At 39.7% G+C, this 12587-nt stretch overlaps 1 protein-coding gene across 1 annotated transcript in view; it reads left to right on the top strand.

Annotated features, from left to right (window-relative positions):
- The window catches only part of Pard3b (par-3 family cell polarity regulator beta), a 979071-nt gene that overhangs the window by 107141 nt on the left and 859343 nt on the right, over nt 1-12587 (top strand). The gene's annotated exons all lie outside the window — the stretch shown is intronic.

Genomic DNA, 12587 nt, shown 5'->3' on the forward strand with positions numbered 1-12587 from the left:
TCATAAGAACACATAGTAAGCCTCTGTCTGTCCTATGAATTTTTACATGTAGACTGTACTTACAACAGACAGCAAGATGACACGGACCACTTCTCCCCATTGTATTTATTCTGAGCTAAGTCTCACACTTAAGAGTCTTAACTCCAGCTGTGCACTTGTTCTCCTGCTGAGCATGCCCTCATTCTTCTATAACTCATGTTGAGAATGGTTTTTTTTTTTATTAAATTATTTTCAGTGTGTGTGTGTGTGTGTGTGTGTGTCACAGATAAGCCATTATTAATGTATTTAAAGAAGCTTAAAATGCTTTTCAAAGTACTGCTTAATGTTGAAAGTTTAAAACATATATATATATATATATATATATATATATATATATATATATATGATTATTATATTTTTAGCATTTCATAGGTGCTGACCTGTTTCCTGACACTCTTTGGGAGTACAGCTCTGTGCTAGTTGTGGATGCTAGCTAGGTGACCATAATATGCCCTGGACATGGCAGATCAAGAGAGACAAGCTGTACAGCTACTGTAGAGGGCTCTATTATGGCAGACCAGGTTTCTGATTACTAGGTGACATTAAGTTTCCATCTTGCATTTGGGATATGCTAGAATTTTATCCTTTGACCTTTTCTTCAAAAGGCATTCTGAATATTGAAACTTAAGGGTGGCGGGGGTGGGAGTCGGGGGGTGGGAAGGAGAAAGCTTCATCTCGGATCCTTGCACTAGCATTACAGATAGCAGGTAAAGGAGGTGACAGACAGACTGGACAGAGCGGCAGGCATGGTGCTTCCTTTAGGTTCTCATAGATAGAATCTTGCTTGGTTGGATTCCACAGATAAAATCATCAAAGTGTGGCAATTGGCCCTACATGTTGAAGATGTCTCTAGGGCACATTGAATAAGAAAACCTGAGAAAAGGGCTCTGGAGGCAACTGTCTTCATCATTTGCAGACATGCATGTCTCTTAAAATATCAGTTGGTCTTTCTTTCTCTTAGTTACCTCAAAGCTGAGGATTCATAGAAAAGATGATTGCATGGGAAGTACAAAGTACAGTAAGGTCAGTCGCATTGTCTTCCTAAGGGCAGGTTAAACTTCAACAGGTTGAGTACACCTCAAGGTAGCAGATTGCAGCCAGAGTTTTAAATGATCTCAAGGCAGCATATAGATGCCATTTTCATCATTAGATAGATTTCCAGAAATTATTGGTAATGTTCATATGGGCCTCAAGTCATTTCTATTCATTTGCCTATGTCTACTTGTCTGTCTGTCTAACATCTATCTATCATCTATCTATTTCCTATCTATCTATCTATCATCTATCTGTATACATACATATAAATATATATATACATATATACATAAATATGTATACATATGTCATTGCTGTGGTAATGTTTTTTTTTCAAGTACCTCTTGTTTTTGAAGAAGCTAATTTTTTCTCAGACCTTGAAGCAAAGTTAATAATATGCCTTAAGATCATTTAAAACTCTGGCTGCAGTCTGCTACCTTGAGGTGTACTCAACCTGTTAAAGTTTAACCTGCCCGTAGGAAGACAATGCGACTGACCTTACTGTACTTTGTACTTTCCATGCAATCATCTTTTACAGCCTATGATAATGCTCACCTTTCATCTTAAATTATACTCTTCTCCAGAATAAAGTGTGTATGTGTGTGTGTATGTGCGCGCGTATGCACATGCGCATCTCTGTGACTCTGTGTGTGCGTGTGTGACAGCCAATAGCTTGGAAGTGACCTCAAAGACAACAGATATTCCCTAAACGTTGAAAGCATCATGAGGTTATAGGTGGACAACGACTGTGTGCAGTTTTGTTATTCTGGATCAGTAAAATAACTTCTCTTGTAGAAACTATGTTAAGATCTCAGTGAAAAGTGTTTCTCAACCCTCTCCCACACTGTGTTTTGTGTCCTGTTCAATAACTGCAGAACAAAGCTCTTTTTGTGGGTAGACATCAGACAGACACAACAGATAGACCACAGACAGGCTGCAGACCATAATCCAGATGAGGAAAGACACAGAGCGAAGAAGAGACTTCAAATTTGGGTTTGCTTTTGGTTTAAATGACTTAAGGAGGAAATCCCCTTTAAATTTTCTTAATGAGTTATTGACTCATATTTTGTTATCCAACTTTTAATTTCTACTATTGATTATCTGTATTTTATTCTTTCCTGATAATATATGCAAACTAGTAGTCAGATACTCATTAAATTTCATTTCATACTATAGACAGACAGACAGACAGTAGACATAGGCAAATGAATAGAAATGACTTGAGGCCCATAGGAACATTACCAATAATTTCTGGAAATTTATTTAATCATTTAATACCATTTTAATCCGTATAAACCATTTAAAACTGTATATATGTTTTGGTTCCGCTTCTTTAGGGTCTATACACAGTTGATGTTTTTGTCTTTGAGTGTTTAAGTGGCCAGACCAATTATCACAGAGTTGCAGTTGTTGTAATGTTCCCTAACTGTGGAAACAGTCTGCATATGCTGATCTCAGAAAATGGTGGCTTCTTATGTTACATTTTAGATACTTTGTAGCTTTACAAGGTATTAACAAAAATAATTGATCTAAAGAGTAATCAATAACAGATTTTTAGCCTTCTGCTACTTTTTTGAAAGAAACATTGACTTTTTTTTGATATAGTTGGACAACTATACATTCATATTTGACTCCCAAAGCTAGTGCTGAATTATTAGCTTGCACTTTAGTTAGATGTCATTTATACTAGGATTCCCTGAGATGGTCATGTGTGAAATAGCAGCCTAGGGTTTCTAACTCAGTCACTTGGAGAGCAGATAGGTGTGTGTGTGTGTGTGTGTGTGTGTGTGTGTGTGTGTGTGTGTGTGTGTGTGTGTGAGAGAGAGAGAGAGAGAGAGAGAGAGAGAGAGAGAGAGAGAGAGAGAGAGAGACAGACAGAGAGAGAGAGAGAGAGAGAGAGAGAGTGAGAGAGACAGAGACAGAGAGAGAGACAGACAGACAGACAGACAGAGACAGAGAGGGAGAGAGACAGAGACAGAGACACAGAGAGAGAATGTATCCGGCCCACTTGAATGCTATCATCATGGAATTTAGTCCACTTTAGACAGACTGTGTGCTTTTCAAGTGTAACGGGGAAGGAAAAGGCCAATTTCTGTGTAAGTTTCCCACCTTTATTATACCATGCAATGGAAATACTGCACTTGAATGGGCCAGGTGTGATTTGCAACACAGTCTGTGCTTCTCAACGTGTATGTATGTGGTGGTGTTTGAGACCATTTAATCACCATCTTAAACACGTTCATACATTATTCAACAGCAGCTTGAAAATGATATAAATCCGTCTTTATAAACAATGGCTACTATTTACCAGGGAGATTACGGTATGACTATGTAAGGCCAAGCCAGGGTCTATTTTCACACTGAGCATAAATTGACCATGGGTACTGTGTGATGTAATCTTGCATTAATGCTATTCTCTTTCTAAGATCTTTCAGTGTCTGTAGGAGAGTCAGAGCAACATGACTCTCGGGGAAAACCTCCACATGCAACTTAGCTTAGCCTTAGAGGTATGAGTGTGAGGATGAGAAGAGTGTGTGAAGAGACTGCTGATGACCCTTAGTGAAGACTGGAGAATGTGCCTCCTTTTTTTTTTTTTTTTTTTTCTCTCCCTTAGGAAGAAGCAATTCAAAATATTTGTTGAGCATTGGGCCTACTAAATTATAGACGTCCACTCTGCCTCACAGCTCCATGTCAGAAGGGGTCCTCCTGCAATCACTACATTCTGTCCCCACCGCGTTTACTGTTGCAATTAGCCATTATCTTCCAACTGCTCTGAAATGTTCTAGACAGGCAGCAGCCAGATTCATCTTCGTTTCCCAAAGTGCTCTTGCTGCCTCAGTCACAGCTATTAAACATAAGACCAAAATTACTTATCGCTTATCTGTAGTTTGCCAGGAGAAGATGCTATGGCGTGTGGATGACTGATGTAATGTATAGCATAAGGAATCATGCACCTTTAAAAACGCTGCTAATTGCTGGCATGTCAGTTCTGCCTCTGCAAACAGTTCAGCTAATAACGCATTGGTGGACAAAGCCAAAAATCTCGCTAAGCACTGATCTGGGTCCTGCCAGGTTGTAGAGTGGATTTCTACAGTGCCTCAGGCTCTAAATTTCAATCTTTTAAACAAGTTGTTACTTTAAATGCCTGAGTTTTGCCCCCCCTCCTGTGAAAATTTTTTCTTTGTGTTTCATTTTTTTGAAGCATATATAGCATTAATTGGTGCTAATAATAGCGATTGTGTATCTTATAATTCCTAGAGAATGCTGTTGCCAAAATCTAGTATAATCTATCTCTCTATAACCTTAATTTTTAAAGCACTAATGAGTGAATTTATAGAACACGTAAAAGGCTTTGTGAGTTAAGCCTGCTATGAAGCCATTAACTTCCAAGGTGAGTTTAACTAATACATTTCTGGCCCAGACCTGGCACTTGCATTTCTGGCATGCAGGTGGGTATTGATGCTCTACCCAGGGAGAAACACTGGCTTATTGCATCGTGATTCCTTCAGGTTAGAACTCCCTTTCAATCAGACTCGTAATCCATCAGCTGCTATTCCTCCTAGCAACAGCAGTTATTTCCCGAGACATCGGGGGCATTCAGTTCCTCTCAGTCATACCTATTTGTTATGCTGTCTCTTAGGAGCAGGTGTTAATTCCCCTCTCACCTCTCCCTCAGAAGCATGCCGCTGCAGAGATCACCCAGTGGTGTGATTAATACTGGGTGGAGAGCTTTGCTTTACATAAGCCTTATTCTCCTCCCACCCCTAGTCCCTGGCTCATGGTCTACTTCATGGAGTGCCAAGAAGGTCCTACTGTTATAAGCCGTAGGGTCTCCTCAGATCAGAGGAGTGAACCTAAACCCTTACTTATTTTCCTTTTAAATATCTCTAAGTAGATCCCATAATAGTCAGGAGGAGCCATGATAACAAGGAACCATTTCTTCTTCGTGTTGGATGTAGAAATTAAAAAACAAACAAGGGAAGTTTTCCTGTGTATTCTTACAGAGCTCTTTACTGCTTAACGTAACGGAAAACATCTGACTCCTCACCATTCTCTGTGCACAGTCTGTTGTATATGCCATTTTGGTTCATTTATATTATAAAAAAAATTTGGACATTATACAAAGTAGTAGGAAAAGGAAGAGTCATCTTAATAGCATATGTAAGTGAGAATCACTTTAATGGCACCCACAGTGGACAAGAGCGTTCTAAAAAGACTTCGGGGGTGTGTTGTGGGTACTAAAACAATATCAAGAAAAGATTTGTGCCCTATTAAGAAAAAAAAGCATCTCTCTGTCTTCTATTCTGGATTTGTCTTTTACCTGCATGTGATTTTGTGATGTCATACATTTATTAAATAGATAGATGCAGCCCTCTCAGGCCTTTACAAAGCACATGCCATCAGAATTATCATACTTTTTATAAAACTAACAATACTGCCAGAAAAATCTTCAAATATCGGAGAAATGCTACACTCACTGTAGTAAATACAAGTTCTTCAGAATTCTAGTTTTCTTTGATAAGCTGAAAAAAAATTTTAAGGTGATTTTTTTTTTTTAATCTTCAGGAACATTCATACAAATATCAAAGCTTAGAATAATAATAGTTGATCAGTCATGCATTCAAGTGGAAGTGTCTTTGCCTTTAAACAGCAGTGAGTTCTTGAAGAGGAATTGTGCACACTCTTTTCTTTTGAGAGCCATCTTGTGCCAGGGATACTTTATGTATACTTTCTGTCCTGTCACACAGAACATTAAAAAAAAGACGTAACTTCAAGGGTGGCGGTTTAATGAGCTTTACAGTTCTATTGCCTCATGAGAATGCTTCTCTGTTGTTGTCGTTGTCTCGAACTAGGGAGCAGCCCGAGGTGAGACCGAAGCTGCAGCACTGTGCGGTGCTGTTGTGTGGTCCAGAGTACAGGACCAGCCTCCACAGGACAGCACAGTAAGGAGGGTGAATACCAGCCACCCTGAGAAGATCTGGAGGTCTGGAGACTCTCAAGGCCCTTTGACCAACACTGAAAACTGTTTGTCATGCTCTGAATCCCCTCCGTCTCACTGTCACGTTTACCTACGTTATATGAAACATCGTCCTTACTGAGAAGGAGGGTGGTACTGTGTTTCTCCCTTCTTCAAACACCCCAAGTAGGCAAAGTGAATATGTATTTGTGTGTTTGCTTCTTAATTACTTAGTTGAATTTATCATTATGAACAGGTCAGCATCTTCTTTTTTTTTTTTTGGGGGGGGCAAAATTTTAATTAAACTCTTCTGGCTGCTGTTTTCCCTGGGTTGTTCCCACTTGTGGGAGGCCACAGGAGACTCATACGTCCCTCCTCATAATTTGTTACATGTCTCTGCCTGTTCTGGCATGTGGGTTGCAGTCACCTTTATAAGGCTTCCCTAGCTTATGCTCAGTTATACATTGACATCCTCCACTGAGTTGTACATTTTTGTTGATGAGAATGTTTCTCTGTTCCTTAGTTACACTGTCAGTTCTTAACGGTGTGTGCTGAATTTGCGTGGAAATATAGCTTAGAGTCCTTGCCTTGCATGCAGAAGGCCCTGGGTTTGATATTGTGTACACACACACACACACACACACACACATACGAGAGAGAGAGAGACAGAGACAGAGACAGAGAGAGAGAGAGAGACAGACACACACACACACACACACACACACACACACACACAGAGAGAGAGAGAGAGAGAGAGAGAGAGAGAGAGAGAGAGAGAGAGAGAGAGAGAGAGAATATGAGGATAAATATGAGTGAATCTGCTAAATTTACTAATTTACACTTCTGAAAGCTAAATTCATATTTCACCAAGTGAAGGAAATTGTTTTATTGTTTAATTGGTTTTGAGCCCAAAAATATAAAGGTGCTATTTAAGGAGCCTAGAGAGATAGCTCAGTGGTTCAGAGCATGTCTGCTCTTGCAGAGGACCAGGTTTGATTCCTAACACCAACACTGCAGCTTGCAACCACTTGTGATTCTAGTACCAGGGGGTCTGATGCCCTCTTCTGGCCTTTGTGCGCACCAGGCACATGTGTGGTAGATTGATGCACATGCAAATAAAACAATCATACACATTTTAAAAATTCAAATAGAAATATTTAAGAAAATATTAGTGGAGACAGATTCATTGGGTTAGAAGTATTTGACACATGGTGGTGGCCCTGGCCTTGCAAACTCCTGGTTCGATTGTTGTTTTTTGTTTTTTGTTTTTTGTTTTACTTTCTCTGGGATACACTGTATCTTCTACTTTCACATCTGTGCAAGGGTGCTCATATCGTTTATGTGTAGTTGCATGCAGATTAATTTTATTATGTAGACAGCACGGCATGGTGGATAGCAATTTCTTGAAATGATCATAATTTATGAATTTGGTAATTAGACACTTACTCTTTCTATCATATATAGTTGCATTATTTTAGAATGAAATTATGCCCTTGTGATTCATAAAAGTGTTTTTCTGGCATGTATGGATTGCCAAGATTGTGAAACACATATTTTAAGCGCACATGTAATGGATAGCAGATGAGAAACAAATGCAAGAAATCTTTTTTCAATATCCAAACATGACAGCAAATAAACTTGTTTTGCTCAACGAATAGGATCCTTAATTGGATGGAATCTTTATTTCATTCTTGATCTGAGGCTAACATTGTGTCTGGGATGTATTCTAACCCCATTACTGGCTAATAGCTTACTTATACAATGGTTAGGCATGCCAGTGGGTAGGTTTATTTTGAAATATTTGTTCTAATTCAAATGTCAGGAGTAGGTGACAGAGGCAGTCTGAGATGAGGGACCTGGATATGAGCAGAGCATCCCTTGCTTGTCCTCTGTGCTGCACTCTTCTCATGTAATTGGGCAATTCCTATGTGCTTCCCATCGTAGCATGAATTACATTTAAACATAGTAAGTGAGCTATGGAAGTGGTTATCTGCAGGCACCATACACTAACAAAATTGATGCTCACTGGGGCATACATGCTAACCCTGCCCCCTTTGAAAGTGGTGATCTGTCACTGTGGGTCTCAGCGATTGGAACCTGACCTTCCTCTTGGCATGATGCTTGTGAAAGGCAGCGCATCCTGCAAAAGCACTGACTAAGAAGTGTTTTTTTTTATTTCTATATTCAGAAATTGATCCTGGGTTTTAAGGAAGTTTTCTTATAACCACATTTTGATCCTGGAAAAAAAAATCCATCCTGGAAAACATAGGCAATAGCTTTTGAGAGTCTGGACTCATTAGTGGGCTTGTTCCTTTGGCTATACTTCCTGATAATAGTTTTCTATTAGGTATGCGAATGCCAGGGAGCAGAAGTGTTAAGAATTTGTCTCCAGAGTCTGAGGAAGGAGCACTGCCTTCTACTTTTCTCTCTTATTTCTTATCATTTTTCAATGTATTTATTGGGCATTAGCTTAAAAGGTCTGCATTTACCAGAACTTGAGCAAATGTAAATATTTGATCTGAGCATTATCTTTGTTCGGTTTCAGCCAATCCATTGCCCCCAGGAAGACTGCCTAGGGAATGTTTATACTGATTTTGGAATGTTAAGAATTTGGAGGAGTGGTTTCTCAGAATCCTGCAATATGTTAATCATGTTTATATGTTTGGGACTTTTTTTTTTTTTTTTTTTTTTTTTAAAGATTTTATACTTTAGTCCAGGCTTTAAAAAAAAAAAATCTTTAGAAAGAAAAAAAAAATGTCTATAGATAGATGAATAGTGTTGTGAGAGGTGTTGGCACAACCTTGAAGAAGGAGCAAGCAATGGTTTTAGCCATATGGAAGGTGGCGTCTCAGCCTGGTACTGCCAATGTGCAGCCCACCAGCTGTTTGGCTCCTGTTAAAAGGGCTGCATGGCTCAGCTAGAGTAACAAAGATGCTCTTCTGGCAGAGTTCTTCTGTGCCATCTGGTTCAGGGCTGTGGCCTCACACCCAAAGGCCGATATCCTAGTTTTAGAGAAGTGACCCACATTCCGTAACTAGTAGATGAAAACGTTCTAGCCATTCCCATTATCTCAGCCCATGACTCCGGCTGTTTTACACAGATATCTGGTACCAATTCACTAGGGGAACTGTTGTGAGCTTATCTCTGCCCCTAAACAATACCGAGACCTCAGGGGTCATGTCTAGGCTGCGCTTCCTGTCCTCATCTACAGAATGAAGGAGGTGAAGGACTCCAGTGAAATAGCCCGTGATCTCCAGCTCGTAACTTCACACGTGTTCTCACAGGGAGGCTAGGTGGCAAAGAATTAGAAATTATTAGGATGAGTGAGGCATTGACTCATTGGATCAACTGGCATTGACTGCTCCTCAAGTTTTAGAAATCTCCAATGGCGTCATGGGACTATTGACGAATATATGTAAGCTTATACACTTTAAAGAAATTTTGGTGTCCTCACAGAGTATAAAGCTGGCTCATAACTTCAATGGGATGATGAATGAGTGATTCCTGATGCCAGCTGGTGTGGCTTTCTTTGAACTTACATGGATCCTAACTAACCTTCTCAATATGAGGATGATAGCTATGTGACAATAGCTATGTGGTATGATTTTTTTTTTTTTAAAGAATGTATATGTGCATACGTGAGGGTGGTTACAAGTGTGCTATGTTGTGCTTGTGGATGTCAGAGTAACAGTGCTCAGAAGTGAGTTCCCTCCTCCCACTATGAGTTCAGAGACTCAAACACAGACCAATGGACTCTACCTGCCTCTTGTAGATCCATAATGTGATATTTCTGAAATGTGGACATCACTACTATGTGTTGAGATCAATCTGCCTTTAAGATACTGATGTAGGATCTCTTAGTACTGGGAAAATCTAAAGTTGATGGAGACAAACCCTCTTCTCTCAAGGAAGAAACATATATTCAGATAATAAAGGCAAAATGAAGTAAAAGATAAAAATGGACAATGGATGTGACAAAATAAATTAATATTGCCTGGAGAATTTGGGGGGGAAAATCACACACAAAACAAAGAGGTATCTGAATTGGCTTTGTAGAGCTGTGGCTAATGTTAGGACTAAAACAGTTAACAATCACTTTAAGTGATAGAGAAGGACTTTCAGGCCAAAGCTTTCTTGTGATATCATCCATCTATGGAAAAGACATGGAACCTATGGAGAAAGTACATAGGCAAAAGGACCATAGGTGTCTATTGTAGTGCACACAAAGGATGGGGCTACTGTGCCTAGGGAAATAGTTGACACAGCAATGAAAAGCTAGATGGAGAATGGATAGAATTTGTGGACAGCCTTTTTGTGGTATTGAATAAGAGATGGCAGCAGACGAATAGAATTATGGCTTATACAACTGGAAAATATTGCCATATATCGAGAACAGAAATGCCCATGTGTTGCGGAGGAAGGCCATGCCTACAGTTTGGGCATTTGTATTGAGATCCTATAAGGTAGAATGCAGTTATAAGGCTCAGTAGATATACATTTGCCAGCTATCTACTTCAGTACAGAATGTGAAGGCATGGCTAGAGGTGAGCTCACCAGGGAGAAAGATACATATGAAAGGTACTTAAGATTCAGTGTATATTGCAGGAGATGGCTCTAAAACAAGGCAGGAGCTCCAGGTTGACTGTTATAGAGACTGTGGACTTGGCATGTGCAGTCAGTGCTATGAGTGTAACAGGAAGTGATATACACACCCCTTAGAAAATGATGTGCTCAACACGAGAGTGAAAGCGATGAAAGTTAGCCAGCAATCGTCTTTGCTTAGGATCTATTTAAGTTTGGATGTAACACTGGCTCCCAGCTCCTGTGCGTGAATGTTTTGTCTTGACCTGGTAGTGCTCTTTAGGGGGCTCATGGAACCTTTGGGACTGTGGCCAAGGTAGCAGGAAGTGATACCCACTTCCAGATCCAAACTGGATCTGTTTCCTGCCTTCTGTGATGTGACCAGCTGCATCTGGCTCCCAGCGCCATGCCTTCCTTCCTTGCCATTGTGGACTGGCATCCACTGACACCAATAGCCAAAATAGACCGTGCCCCCTCACATTACCCTTGTCACATCCTCTTTCACAGCAGTGAGAAAAATATCATAGGTCAACTAGACAATGGTTGTCATAAAAGGGGGTGCTACACCTTGTTTTTCACTACCATCACCCTAGTAGGATTTATGAATATAACAGTACCAATACACCCCGAAAGATGCTTTAATGCTTGGTTTCCTTCGTGTGTTCTCAGATATGATTTGCAAATCGTCATGTCCTAGGTCTACCCTCTCCCCTAAGTTCTTACATTTTTAGCTACACCGTTCCATGAAGTACTTGAAGGCGTATTAAATTCATTATTTTTTCTGCCTTCCTGTTCCTTCACTGGAGTTTTTTCATATTTGCTCTAGATTTTAAAAATAAAGCTTTCTTTTAGGGGAGAAGGGGAGAAGGGAGAAGAAGGGAGGGGGTGGAGGAGATAGGGGGAAAGGGAATAAGAAAGAGAGAGAGAGGGAGAAAGATGGAACATTAACATGCAACCCTGCCTTTCCTGGGTTATCACTGTAGTATTAAATACAGTTGCTTAATGGAATCCTTAGCAACCTTCCTGTTGTGCATTTTAATGTGTGCTTATCATGTGTGCATATCATAGAAGACCAGAAGACTTTGGGTTAGCCTGGGGTATTGTTAACAAACTGTAAAATTTTGGAATCCGCCATTTTTCATGTAAAAAGCTAATACATGATTTTAGAGAGAAGTAAAAATGATGCTTAATAAAGAGAGCTAAAACTTCAGTTATTACTCTATGGGCAAAGAAAGAAAACAGGTAGTCATTCTATGGTGAAGCCTTCATCCTAGAAGAGAGAGGATGAAAATGTATGAAAGGTTTCTTTGCAGCTGGAACGTCTTATGCACAATAGAGCCAATCTAATCGTTTCCTCATATGAAAGAAGGGAATGAACAATGAACGACGTCTGGTTTCCAGTGATGAACATGGCTCTGAGGGAGCCATGGCCAATGAGCTGGTGATGTCCTTCCAAGTCAATCTCATCGGCCTTTGCCATCATCAGCTCTTCTAATTGATTGGTACCTCTGTGCTTTAGGTTAGAATCTGTGGTTGAGATAATATTTGGATTTCTTTTGAATGCTTATTGACCCAATTATTAAACGTCTATTTTAATTATGATTTTTTTTCATATTCATTTGTCTCTTGAACTATTTGAAATAAACTTTTCTTGGCTAGAGAGAGTTTTCTCAAATACCAGTGTAAAAAATTAAATGTGACTTAACATTTCACGGATGTTGGGTTTCCAAATTAGTACTAAACTTTTAAATCCTTTTTAAAAGCTAAAACATTTTTTAAATTTTTTTATTGTCTTTAGGTGAGGTGAGTATGTGTGGTGGGTGAGGGAGAGAACGATGGTCAGGATTTGGTTTTCTGCTTTAGCATGGATTCCTGAGAATGATACTCAAGCTTGCCTGGCATGTGCTCTTATCTTCTGAGCCATCTTATCTGCTGAACAATCTTGCCTGGCCAGTCATGAAAACCTTAAAGAAGA

This window comes from Acomys russatus, chromosome 12 (assembly GCF_903995435.1).
Source record: "Acomys russatus chromosome 12, mAcoRus1.1, whole genome shotgun sequence".
Taxonomy (NCBI): domain Eukaryota; kingdom Metazoa; phylum Chordata; class Mammalia; order Rodentia; family Muridae; genus Acomys; species Acomys russatus.